This window comes from Chanos chanos, chromosome 12 (genome assembly GCF_902362185.1).
Source record: "Chanos chanos chromosome 12, fChaCha1.1, whole genome shotgun sequence".
Lineage (NCBI taxonomy): Eukaryota > Metazoa > Chordata > Actinopteri > Gonorynchiformes > Chanidae > Chanos > Chanos chanos.
In genome coordinates this window covers 77,501-92,500 of record NC_044506.1, presented here as the reverse complement: position 1 = coordinate 92,500, position 15,000 = coordinate 77,501, and the positions used below count along the sequence as shown (strand labels likewise).

Here is a 15,000-nt window from a genome sequence, read left to right as displayed (position 1 = left end):
TATTTTAGATGCTATAAATACTCCTCCCCTCCCTTGCTGTCTCTGTCCTTCTCTCCCACGCAGCTCCTTTACATAATTCCAGTAGAACCATCACCCTCTTTCTGTCTCTCTCTCTCACTCTCCACACTCTGACAATGTTTGTTCACTGTGGCAGTATCTGTCTCCTCCTCTTAATATCACTCCTTTCATCCTGCCTTGTAACTCTGTCTGTCTCTCTCTCTCTCTATTCCTGTCTTCATCCTGCCTCATAACTCTGTCTGTCTCTCTCTCTCTCTATTCCTGTCTTCATCCTGCCTCATAACTCTGTCTGTCTCTCTCTCTCTCTATTCCTGTCTTCATCCTGCCTCATAACTCTGTCTGTCTCTCTCTCTCTCTATTCCTGTCTTCATCCTGCCTCATAACTCTGTCTGTCTCTCTCTCTCTCTCTCTCTCTCTCTATTCCTCTCTTCATCCTGCCTCATAACTCTGTCTGTCTCTCTCTCTCTCTATCCCTGTCTTCATCCTGCCTCATAACTCTGTCTGTCTTTCTCTCTCTCTATCCCTGTCTTCATCCTGCCTCATAACTCTGTCTGTCTCTCTCTCTCTCTATTCCTGTCTTCATCCTGCCTCATAACTCTGTCTGTCTGTCTCTCTCTCTATCCCTGTCTTCATCCTGCCTCATAACTCTGTCTGTCTCTCTCTCTCTCTATTCCTGTCCTCATCCTGCCTCATAACTCTGTCTGTCTGTCTCTCTCTCTATTCCTGTCTTCATCCTGCCTCATAACTCTATCTGTCTCTCTCTCTCTCTATTCCTCTACTCTGGCAATACAGCAGCACCCTGCTAAAGAGCCAAGAGGGAAACCTGGGACCAATATGCTCCTGCCAAGCACAAATCTCTCTCTCTCTCTCTCTCTCTCTCCCAGTAGTTCAGAGGCCATGATAAAATAATAACTCGCTGACAGAGCTGTTTGGAAAGAAGCAAAAGTGATGGGTTCCCCAACAGACACAGGACAGAAACACAGTGAAAAACACAGGACAAGAACACAGTGAAAAACACAGGGCAAGAACACAGTGAAAAACACAGGACAAGAATGCAACTGTTTCTCAGACAATGCTCATGAACACTGATGCTCACACAACACTGACACTTGCACTCAACACTGATACTCATGCAACACTCAACACTGACATTCAACATTCAACACTAACACTCAACACTGACACTAAGTACTGACACTCACATTCAATACTGACATTCACAGAACACTTAACACTGACATTCAACATTAAATACTAACACTCAACACTGACACTCATACTCAACACTGAGATTCACACAACACTTGGCACTGACTCACACACTCACCACTGACACTCAACACTGACATTCAACACTGACACTCAACCCAGATGCAACACTCAACACTGACATTAAACACTAACACTCAGCACTGACATTCAACATTCAACACTGACACTCACACAACACTGGCATTCACACAACACTTAACACTAACATTAAAACATTAAACATTCAACACTAACATTAAACACTGACATTCAACATTCAATACTAACACTCAACGCTTGACACTCATACTCAACACTGAGATTCACACAACACTTGGCACTGACTCACACACTCAGCATTCACCACTGACACTCAACACTGACATTCAACACTTACACTCAAAACAGTCAACACTGACACAACACTCAACACTCAAAATACTCATTAGTAACAATAATTCAGTAAACAGAGTTAATAAAATAAAATATATACTTCAAAAAAGTACTTTAAAATAGAATGTAGTCTTACATTATTAGATGCAGATGGGAGGAAGTGTACATTTATGTAACTTTAAAGATAGAGTTTCCTGCACTGTGCTGTCATGCTTCATTATTACAGATCAGTGTTAGGAATGGATTATTGCTGTCAGTGCTTCAGTGTCTTGAGCTGCATCAGGGCTTTTTAATGGGGCATTTTCACAGATATATGTGGATCATTCCAAGCCTGGCTGTTTGGTCTGCAGTGCATAAGGAGTTCTGGATTGTCCAGTTATTTAACTACACATTGTCTTCATATATCAGCTTTCTCACCGTTCAAACTCCTCAAATGCAAAAAGAAAAATACTACAGTTCCCAACCAAAATGTACATTTATGAGCTAGTGTTATGTGTTTATGGTAAAACATCATTGCAGATTGTCTAAGATTGCGTCTATGTAAAACAGTAACCATCCTATATGGTTTCCCCATGCATTATAAAAAGACAATCAGATATCTTATGATTGATTGTAGTTTTATTCAAATAATACGGCATAAGACAACCTCAATAATATTTCACAATTTTTATATCATAAGATGTTTCATAAAAGTTGATCATTTAGATCTCTTCAGATAAGAGTATTACAGCCTCTGTCTTTGTAAAGAGATTGTCTACAGAGCCTTCCTCTGTCTTTGTAAAGAGACTGTCTACAGAGCCTTCCTCTGTCTTTGTAAAGAGACCTGTCTACAGAGCCTTCCTCTGTCTTTGTAAAGAGACCTGTCTACAGAGCCTTCCTCTGTCTTTGTAAAGAGACTGTCTACACAGCCTTCCTCTGTCTTTGTAAAGAGACCTGTCTACAGAGCCTTCCTCTGTCTTTGTAAAGAGACCTGTCTACAGAGCCTTCCTCTGTCTTTGTAAAGAGACCTGTCTACACAGCCTTCCTCTGTCTTTGTAAAGAGACTGTCTACAGAGCCTTCCTCTGTCTTTGTAAAGAGACCTGTCTACAGAGCCTTCCTCTGTCTTTGTAAAGAGACTGTCTACAGAGCCTTCCTCTGTCTTTGTAAAGAGACCTGTCTACAGAGCCTTCCTCTGTCTTTGTAAAGAGACCTGTCTACAGAGCCTTCCTCTGTCTTTGTAAAGAGACCTGTCTACACAGCCTTCCTCTGTCTTTGTAAAGAGACTGTCTACAGAGCCTTCCTCTGTCTTTGTAAAGAGACTGTCTACAGAGCCTTCCTCTGTCTTTGTAAAGAGACCTGTCTACACAGCCTTCCTCTGTCTTTGTAAAGAGACTGTCCACAGAGCCTTCCTCTGTCTTTGTAAAGAGACCTGTCTACACAGCCTTCCTCTGTCTTTGTAAAGAGACCTGTCTACAGAGCCTTCCTCTGTCTTTGTAAAGAGACCTGTCTACAGAGCCTTCCTCTGTCTTTGTAAAGAGACTGTCTACAGAGCCTTCCTCTGTCTTTGTAAAGAGACTGTCTACAGAGCCTTCCTCTGTCTTTGTAAAGAGACCTGTCTACAGAGCCTTCCTCTGTCTTTGTAAAGAGACTGTCTACAGAGCCTTCCTCTGTCTTTGTAAAGAGACTGTCTACAGAGCCTTCCTCTGTCTTTGTAAAGAGACTGTCTACAGAGCCTTCCTCTGTCTTTGTAAAGAGACCTGTCTACAGAGCCTTCCTGCCTTCCTTGGTTGGAATATGAACTTTGTCAATGGCTCACAACTTGTCGTACTTTAAATCTGCTTTTGGATAATTAGACGACATGATTGATTGGACCTTCGAGAGGACAAACTGTTTTACCTCAATAAGTCAGTGAGCAGATGGCCATGTGTGGATAAACATGTTTGCTCATGGGACAGGAGTTGTCCTACAATGACACAGCTGTACTCTGTTCTTCTCCCACATTTACAGGTGGCAATCAAAAAAGGGGGGGGGGGGGGGTTAGGTAACTCTTCTCTAGGAATTTTTGTTTTGCCCTTTCAGTTAGTACCATTTCCTATGCTGGCCAAAAGGATCTATGCTCTAACATGAGGTTCTGGGAATGTCTGTAATGGAACTGCTCAGACACAGACCAGACAGAATGGTTTTTCCACAAACACATACCAGAATAGTTAGTGTGAACATATGAACATATTTTGTTTATGTACATGAGAATTTGCTTAACATTAAACATAAAACTTCTGTCTTTAAAACTCTCTAATAAAAATCCTTTCCTCCTTTAGCCTGTGCAGTGATGACTAAGAGCAAGCACTAAAAAATAGAGAAAGAGAGTTGGATGTGTCTTTATTCCAAATGATGATTCATAGACCTTAGTATATATATGCCTGGAGCACTGCAAACATGACTCACAGGCACACACACATACACACATACACACTCTCTCTCTCTCTCTCTCACACACACACACACATGCACATGCACACTCACTCACTCTCTCTCTCTCTCTCTCTCTCTCTCTCACACACACACACACACACGCACACTCACTCACTCTCTCTCTCTCTCTCACACACACACACTCCCTCTCTCTCTCTCCCTCTCTCACACACACACACTCCCTCTCTCTCTCTCTCTCTCTCTCTCTCTCTCTCACACACACACACACACCCGCACACTCACTCACTCTCTCTCTCCCTCTCACACACACACACACACACTCCCTTTCTGTCTCTCTCTCTCACACACACACACCTGACACTTCACCTGTCCTGGGTGAGTGAAATGTGTATATATATATATATATATATATATATATATATATATATATATGGACTAAAAATACAGTAATCACTTGAGTACTAATAGTAGTGTATTCACACTAATGTTCTGTATTTACACTAACACTACAGTATTTACACTAACACTACTCTATCCACACTATCACTTCAGTATTCACAAGACTGCACTCATGCTACTATATGCACACTAACACTATCACACTCACACTAACACTACTAAAACCAACACTAACAATACCACTACTGCATTCACACTAACACTACTGCACTCACACTAACAAAACCAATACTAACATTAACACTACTGCACTCACATTAACACTAATAAAAACAACACTGACACTCACACTAACATGAATAAAACCAACAGTAACCCTAACACTACTGCACTCACAATAACACTCATAAAACCAACACTAACACTACTGCACTCACAATAACACTAATAAAACCAACACTAACATTAACACTACTGCACTCACAATAACACTAATAAAACCAACACTAACACTACTGCACTCACAATAACACTAATAAAACCAACATTAACACTACTGCACTCACAATAACACTAATAAAACCAACACTAACATTAACACTACTGCACTCACAATAACACTAATAAAACCAACACTAACATCAACACTACTGCACTCACAATAACACTAATAAAACCAACACTAACACTGAAGGCTGATTTATACTTCTGCGTAGGCTCTATGCGGAGACTGTGGCGGAGCCTACAGGAGTGGCCTATGCTGTTGTAAGCATTTATACTTGTGCACTGGTGTGCCTGCGTCGCGCTATAATTACATCGCCAAAATGCTAGTTTGTGGTGGGGTTTCTATGCCACTGTGTTGCTTTTCTTCATGTATTGCAAACGATAGCGAGAATAATGTTAAATAAAAAGTCAGAATTCAGTCTTTGCAAAGCAATATCTGTAAAACAAGTTTTGCGCTCCAAAGAAGGGCAAGTTTCTAAACTTTGAAGGACAAACAAACAGAGCTGTAAAAATAACGCATGCTCAGTCCACCATTTTGCCGAAAACAGTTGCGACTGAAACTGAGCAGATCATGTTGGAGTTGGAGCTAATAAACGCATTTACTTCTACTGAAATTACCGCAACATGGAAAACATGGAAGTCATTGGAGGAGATGGCGTGTATGACCATTGCACCGACTGAGGAAGAAGGAGGGTTATACTACCCAGCGGACCAATCACAGTTGCTCTGGTCTGCTTCGACTCGCATTGCTGTAACGCGTAGTTACATTCCTCGGGAGGTGCGCGTCAGGCTTCGGCGTAGGCTACACAGCTACGCAGAGCCTATGCCGTACCTACGCTGTAGATTTGACACAGATGTATAAATTAACACTACTGCACTCACATTAACACTAATTCAGTCCAATTCAATTTTATTAATATAGTGCTTTACAAAGGACCTTGTCACAAGGCTGCTTTATGGGATACTGGACCGGATAGACCCACACTACCTCTCACGCCACAGTCTCTGTGAAGCTTAGAAAACTCTTTTCGCCTGCATTCTCATGCCTAAATGACAGTGTTCAAAAGGATCTACCATCAGATTACGAGTCAGCCATGTTAAGGAAACAGATTACGCTCTCTTTTGCTATTTCATTTTTTCTCGTGCTCATCAAGTAAGACGAGGAATTGCATCTTGTTAGCACTTGTTAGGTGATTCTTTACATTTGTTAAAACCTCTTTGTATTATAAAAGGCACCACACACATCTAATGGAACTGAATATGCATCTATAGTGAAGGTTGGAGAGTCTTAGTATGGGCAAAAGGAACTTTAGAGATTCCTACATGAGATCATATAGAGGCTATACACATATATTCTTTCATCAGACCAAACCTGGGCTGCCCAGCCATTCTCTACACACCGCCAGGGCCCTCTTCTCCCACACTTAGTCAAATCTAATATATGTGTACCTTGGATGAACTTTTTGGAAACAACAGGTTTTTACATCTGTTAGATCTTCAGTATACACATCACTGTATGTAGAGGCGGGGCCGATCCGATCTAATATCAGTACTGGGTGCCGATTCTGACGTAATTCACTCGTAATAACCCTAACCCTAACCCTAACCCTAGTTCAGTTTGGAACATAAGTTATATTAACAGTTAGTGTAAGATTAAATTAGAATTTATTTACACATTTTGCCACATTCTGACAAGTATTTTAGCAACACTGCTGTGTGCTTATCAGGGTTTCCGTGAGGATTTTTTCCTGCCAGTCCGGAAAGAATTTATTTTACAATCTGAAACTTACCGGTCATGTTTCAATAAGAGTCCTTGTTACAAGCGCAAATATAATGTACACCTAGGTTGACAAAAGAATGACAACAACTTCAAATCAGTTTGACGCCACTTCTAGGTATAAGTAGGTCAAACCGGCGCGGCGCTTCTAGTGTTAATGAACAGTAACAATTAAGCAAAACGAACTGTAATGATTGAGCAAAACCTTAACATTAGTCGCTAAAATGTAGGCTATTACAAAACATCTGTAACCTGTAACACCTGAAAGTCCTCTGCTGCCGACATGAAACGAAACATGTCCAATGTGTCTTTGCAGCTTACAATGCTGTTAATAGGCTGTTTGTTTTGCCGTCAAAACACAAATGTCCTGTTTAGAGGTAGCCTTCATGGCGACATTTTGTATGAGACATTTTGATTGGCAAGATTTAAATGTACTGGTTTTCTATAAATGCTATTGTGCAAAACCTTATGTGCGTATGTTTGTGTATGTGTGTGTGTGAGGGGGGGCAGGGGTGGGGCTGCCCCTCTGACCATCTGTGCACGTCACTGCTTAAGCTGCAACTTAACTACTAGTGCGTAAAGTGCTCCTTAACCAAAATATTGTTGCATGTAATGGCGTTTTTTATCATTTCAACCCAATCAACGGCACCACACCATATAAACAGGAAATACGGCATTTTCGACATTTGCTGTGCATAGTAGCCTGCATAAGTCATTGTGCTGATTCTGGGAAAAGGCCTACGGCTGTCCACTTTGCAATAATTATCATAGACAGTTTTTCCTCTTTTAATCTTTCATACAAGCCTGTTGATAGCTGCCTGGCTGCCCCACGTGAATGTACCCTGATAGGTGCGTGTCTTACAAGGGTGGCAGTGTATTTCACAATAAAATAGGTAACATGTTCATTTCTTGTGTGTATTCATTTTGTACCAATGTACATTTGCTCATTCACTGGGCTTTGTGGAATGTGCTCTCTCTCGCGGTGCTGAAGGTTGTCTAGCAACAAATTTTCACTGAATTAACAGAGTAACTTTAATTGAACAACTAACAAAAGAGCCAACCAGAGTTGCAAACCGTAACATTGAAACTACGTAACATTGAAAGTACATAACATTGAAACTACAAAGAAACAATAAGAGTCAAGTTAACATTATAACAATAGTAACAGAAAAGTTATCAAGGTTCACCTTTAGCTGATTTATTACCATAATCTTTGGTGTAACAGTGTTCAAATTGGCAATACCAAAACTGTGTTCTGCCAGCCTGTCAACTCCGTTGCTAGCATTAGCGTATTAGCGTTTTTTTCTCTCTTTTTTTTATGGTAGACATTGCAACATAGTGCTGATTTACGTTCGAACAAGGTAAAGATCGAACTTACGCTCTGCTGGTGCAACCGGCTGCAGGACTTCATGTTAGCCAGTATCACTATCGGTATCAGCAGATATCCAAATTCAGGTAATGGAATCAGATCGGAACTTAAAAAAAAAGTGGATCGGGTGCATCTCTAACTGTATGTTTCCTGTTTTATGTTCAGTGTGGGAAAATACTGCACCAAAATTATTCATAGTAACTATTTGATTTATCTAAACACAGTTTTACATTGTGTCGAATACTGAAATGAGATTATCTATCTATTTGTAACCCTAGCAATACATTTCTCTCTATTCTTCCAAGTATGCAGTGCCTTTTATTATCACTGACCAGCTACTCTTCCACAATAAGTACAGGGTTAGAATGACATATTCTATAACTACACTACCATCTACAGTCCACAGAAATGTGATGTTAGATTGTGTTACTTCAGTGAATTAGAGCCCATTACCCTCTCTGGCAGTATTTAAACTTTAAATGGATTAACATGCAGGACTGTTCATTTTCCCATGTAGTCCCACCTACACTGACTAAATAGATGGAGCAGAGGAGGGTGCAAAGCTATTGTGAGTCCTGGATTCTGTAATAACATTATTAACACTTCCTTGGGCTACGTGTGGCCTTCTCACACTGCAGTTACTGAAATAATTTACAAAGACAATAAGTTAGATGAAATAAACTGAGTAAAATAAAACTGAATTTATTTCTTCTCCCTAAATCACAATTACCAATAAATCTAATATTTCTCCCTGCACAGTAGGTGGTCTTAGCATGTTCTGTAGACTATCCCAGTATAACAGAATATCTGCACCATTAGGATGTGGCTGAGTGGGGTGAGTGCTCATTGGTGCAGACTGGTCTCATGGGTATTAAAAGCTGGATCATGATTGGGTCATGATGCAAATCCCTTGTTGCATGTGAGTGATAACAACATATCCATCACAGCAACAATACGTTAGCACTGGAATGCTCTACCAGTTTGCTGCCGTACAATGCTTCTTTGAACTTTTTAAGAACATGTGTAGAGACGTGAAAGAGATGAGTGGGTGTTTTAGGCAAGTGTCAGTTAAGAATGAGTGACAGGTCTGTCAGAGGCTAAACTGCAGGCTTCCTTGTGGTAAAATGAAGAGGATGAATGATTTTCTGGAGAGCGATTGAGTCCGTGGTGGTAAGATTAATGATGAACAGGACACAGATCTTCTCTTAAAATGCACATTTCATCACACATGTCCTTAAGGTTTATATTGATTTAATTTCAGGTATTTCACTCTTGTTTAAAACTGTCTCTCCTTTCTCTCAGTCTTTTTCAACAGTATATTGTATTCTGAATTCCATCTCTTTGTTTGGTCTCCATGGCAACGGATCCAAGTGCTTCCATTTCAGCTGCAAAAAGATACTGCCACACAGAAGTGAAGAATAAAATACAGAACATCCATCTATGGCACATACTGTCTCTCCCCTATAGCTGACTCTTACGTCTAATACAATACTACTACTACTACACACACACACACACACACTATAACACATCCATACTCATATAATCACACATCAGTCTGGGAATGTGAGGACAATCTGGTCATGTACCTTTGCATATCAGATTTTGACCATGCATGTAAAGCACTGCAACCAGCCATCAGAACAAGCCCCAAAATCGAATTCCCTGAGGAAATGGTTAGTGGAGTTTATTTGAATCTACTGTTATTGCCACTTATATAATGACACGTCCATTTCAATTGCATTGCGCGTATGTAATGGCTGTGCACATGCATGTCTCTATTCAGAATGTAAATGCAATGTCAAACTGAAGTGTGTATGTGTGGGTGGGAATTGCTCCTAGTCAAGCTATCTCTACTACATACTCAGGGAGAGAGAGGGTGGTAGAGAGAGAGAGAAAGTATGTGTGTGGGTGTACTAGAGGTTCACTTTAGCTCTGGGCCTTTCTGTTTGTCTCTTTTATTTGTCTCACTGTAAACTCAGATTCATTTGAGGAAAAAAAAAAGTATATGCTTGATAAAAATGACAAATTATCTTAAAGCTCTGTGTGATTCTGTCCTCTCTACAAGAATGTTAGTGTCATTACTCTCTGTGTTAAAGTCACACTGACTTCACACAGAGAGAGCAACATGAGGCACAAAGACAATGACCACTTTCTCAACTCTAACACAAATATGAATTTATTTTCAATATTAATATCTGCAGACATACGGTTGACTTCGGAATGTGGGGTTCATAAAAAATTAATAATACTTCTCTCCTGCTGATAATCAACAAGGGAAACAAAATTAAAACTGAGAGGAGAAAAGACTGAACCAGTGGATATATAATATACCAAGACTTAGCCTGTTGTAGCCCACTGCATGTATGTGACAGCTACAGTTCTGGGTATGAGAACCAGACATGTGTTAAGCACTGTAAGTACTACACAGTCTAACGTTCCTATAATATGAAGAGAGAGGACTTCTGGGAGAAAGTAGGTGGGTCCTATATACTCAGAATGTTGTTACTGGAAACTGTGGAAACTCCCTTAAAAGTAATATTACTCTTCAGACTCAAACTGATGGTTGGGCTACAGATAAATGTTTGCATGTTACCCTTTACAGGTGAAAGCTTAGTGCGGAAACTCAAATGGAAAGGTCATGGTAATATGTTGGAAGGACTCTCTGTATTGACAAGCAAACTATCAGGCTTTATCAAATAATGACAAATATTTTGACCTTCTGACATGCAACCATCACCCATGTAAATGTAGACAATGTTTCTGGTCAACTGTGGCTGGCACCGTCCCTGTATTACACACACCAGTATACTGTCCCCATATTACACACACACCAGAACACTGTCCCCATATTACACACACACCAGAACACTGTCCCCATATTACACACACACCAGAACACTGTCCCCATATTACACACACACCAGAACACTGTCCCCATTTTACACACACACCAGAACACTGTCCCCATATTACACACACACCAGAACACTGTCCCCATATTACACACACACCAGAACACTGTCCCCATATTACACACACACCAGAACACTGTCCCCATATTACACACACACCAGTATACTGTCCCCATATTACACACACACCAGAACACTGTCCCCATATTACACACACACCAGAACACTGTCCCCATATTACACACACACCAGAACACTGTCCCCATATTACACACACACCAGTATACTGTCCCCATATTACACACACACCAGAACACTGTCCCCATATTACACACACACCAGAACACTGTCCCCATATTACACACACACCAGAACACTGTCCCCATATTACACACACACCAGCACACTGTCCCCATTTTACACACACACCAGCACACTGTCCCCATATTACACACACACCAGCACACTGTCCCCATATTACACACACACCAGTATACTGTCCCCATATTACACACACACCAGTATACTGTCCCCATATTACACACACCAGTATACTGTCCCTATATTACACACACCAGTATACTGCTCCCTTTAGTACATCTGTTTCACAGACTATTGGAACAGAGGCGCCATGTCAAAATGACTGTAAATAAGTTATACATTTTAAGTTATGTTAACCAGGACACATTTACAAACTCATTTTCTCACCACAAAACAAAGTCATCTGGCTGTGTGTCTTAAATGTTTGTGTCTTCATAGCACTGCTAAGCCCAAAACCACAGACTCATTAAGTAGCAGACACAGCAAACAAAATGCAAATCACATATTCTCAATGGATCCACTTAAAAGTGTCTCAAGATCAGCTAATGTGTGTTGGGTTAGGGTTAGGGTTAGCTCAGCTAATGTGTGTTGGGTTAGGGTTAGGGTTAGCTCAGCTAATGTGTGTTGGGTTAGGGTTAGGGTTAGCTCAGCTAATGTGTGTTGGGTTAGGGTTAGCTCAGCTAAGGTGTGTTGCCATATTTGCATACAAGCTCATCTGTATTTGTTCAGCGGTATGACTGTCCAGTATCATACCAATAGGTCACAGTGGTATGACAGTCCAGTATCATGCCAATAGGTCACAGTGGTATGACTATCCAGTATCATACCAATAGGTCACAGTGGTATGACTGTCCAGTATCATGCCAATAGGTCACAGTGGTATAACTATCCAGTATCATACCAGTATGTCACAGTGGTATGACTATCCAGTATCATACCAGTATGTCACAGTGGTATGACTGTCCAGTATCATACCAGTATGTCACAGTGGTATGACTGTCCAGTATCATGCCAATAGGTCACAGTGGTATGACTGTCCAGTATCATACCAACAGGTCACAGTGGTATGACTATCCAGTTATTCTACCTGTGGGCAGAGCCTTGAGCTCATAGGTGGTACATAGCATAACCATCAGCATTTGTTGAGGTAAAATTATGTCACCAATGTGCAAGTGATGTGCAACATACAATGTTCACAGACTAAGACCTCAATAATGACAACCAGAAGAAATCATAGGTAATTAAGCAGTTCAGTTTCTCACATTCTGACACTGTATCACTATGGTTCATACAGGAGAGCGACACATTTCAGTTAAGACCCAAAGGACAACTGTGTAAGATACGTCTGTGTCTAATTGGTTTATTTGGCAGTGTACATACATCTTGATAGTCTATTCTAAACATGAACACCAGAGTAACAAACTGTAGTAAATGGAAAGTGTAGAGTTGTGGTAAATGTGGGAATTGCTGTGAATATTCACTTGAGGAAGAAGTGGACTTACCAAGAGTTTTTGGGGGCTTTCAGAGCTGAGCTGCCATCCTTGTGTTAGTTCTTTACTTTGCTGATTTTGCTATGCTGAGAGTGTCTTCGCGTAGGGAGCTCCAGACAGGCCATTTACAGTTTTCTCATTTTGTCCCACAACTCATTTTCTCCATTCTCAGCTTCTGACACATTTTTATCTTGTGAAACTGTCTTTGTATGCTCAGTAAAACAGAATAACCTTCTAAGGAGGTTTGTCCTTGCTAGAGTCCGTTCTCTAACAGGGCGTAGATTAAGCACAGCTATTTCAAAGTGGTCATCAACATGTTAAGAGCTTGGAGCACAGTACGAATGCTTTAATTTGTATAGACCCTGTGAGCAGATTGTTTAGTGGAGAGAATATGAACGAGGCTCTTGTCAAAAGTTGATGGGAAGCTAGTAATATTTTTACACCGTTGATAATCTTTTATTTTTGGGAAACTCAGTAAAATAAAGACAGACCAGGGTGATTAAAACGTGTTTGTCCGGACACAAGCGTTTTCTACGATTTTAGATCATGCAAATACTGAAATTTATTCGGTAATTTTAAACAAACGACAAATAACAACAATTAGCCAGTATCCGCAAGATGTCTTAAGAAGGCAAATTGTTAGACAACATTCTTTTAAAAGTCTCTGTTATAACAGCTCACGAAAATTAGGCTCTCTCTTAGTACACCACCCGTCCGTTTTGCGCAGCGGCTGTGTCGCTGTGAGCAATCCGACCAATAGCTCCGTAGTCTCGGCCTCTCGTTTAGCTTTTTTCCTGGACTCTTCTCCTCCCGTTGTCTCGCTAGCGTCCAAATGAATCGTATTCTCACAACCGTTTCCTCGGTAACTTACAGAATCCACGCTGAGGTTGAATTCTCTCATGTTTTGGTCGTGTTTTTATTTTTTTTTCCTCAGCGATTATTACTTGGAATAGAAACAGCAGCCGGCGGTTTCAAATGGACTCGGGCTTTAGTGTACACACAGCAATTAAAGTTTTTCGTCCCCTGTGTGAACATAAAATCGTATATGGCAAATTGGCTATTTTCTGAAGACAGCCATTTTCTCCAGCTGATTATTACAGATGCACGCCTCTTAGTTCCGATAATAATAGCCGACCAAGCCACACATCCCTGGGTGAGGATTTATGCCAACTGTAATATCCTCCCCACTGCTGCGTTAGTCAAGAGAGACATGCGACCAACGCCGACCTGCAGCAATTCACTACAGCATCTCGACTTCTCGACTGAAATTCCTTCTTCAATCGAAGCTTGGTTTCCTTAAAACTGCAGTCTTCTCTCTAAGAAAATCTGCAATATTCCATGGCGCATTCAAATGACCTGACTGATGAAATGAAAGCTATATTTATACAGGAAAGCGAATTGTTTAAGACATAACTTTAGGATTTTTCAAAGATTACAGCGCGTTATATGCAACAGCGCGTTTTACTGAGAAATGCATGGTGAGAGGCGCGTTGCTTTCTACATGTTCCTAGCGTTTCCATTCACGACCGCTTTTTGCCTCATGACGAATGGGGAAGATAGCATCCCCCAACACTCACACACACACTCATGAACACGACTGCGCGGGAACGAGAGCGCATGCACACGCACATGGGCGCGCGCGCGCGCGCACACACACACACACACACACACACACACAGTATTTATGGTAAAATACAGTGCAAATTAGAAAGATCTTTGCAGTGCTTCTCAGTGGATTTTCAGTTAAGCCAGTTGTGCAACATTAGTAACTCTTGGGCTTCTCTGAAAAGCAACATGTCTGGAGCTGTTCAACAGAATCCAGAGACAGCACAAACCATGCTCTCAACTTACTGATGGATATTATGCTCTTGTCTGTAACCTCATTTACAACAACCTTATACATGGAAGCACTATGACAAGCTAATAAAGCATAGACCGCTTGCAAGACACTGACCTTTTTGACAAATGAATGTTTGCGGTTCTGTATTTGTGTGTGTTTGAGTTGAAAGCTGCTAACACCCTATTTATACCACAATGGTTTGGTCCAGAAGAGCCTGCATTATTAAATGATTCTGCAAGGAATCTTCCAATGTGTAAACAGAGGGTGAAACAATAAGCATTTCCTGTTTCCATGACAACATATCCCCATT

The 15,000-nt window shown here is 40.9% G+C and overlaps 1 protein-coding gene across 1 annotated transcript in view; it reads right to left on the bottom strand.

Annotated features, from left to right (window-relative positions):
• syngap1a (synaptic Ras GTPase activating protein 1a) overlaps nucleotides 1-15,000 on the bottom strand; it is a 65,706-nt gene that overhangs the window by 28,170 nt on the left and 22,536 nt on the right.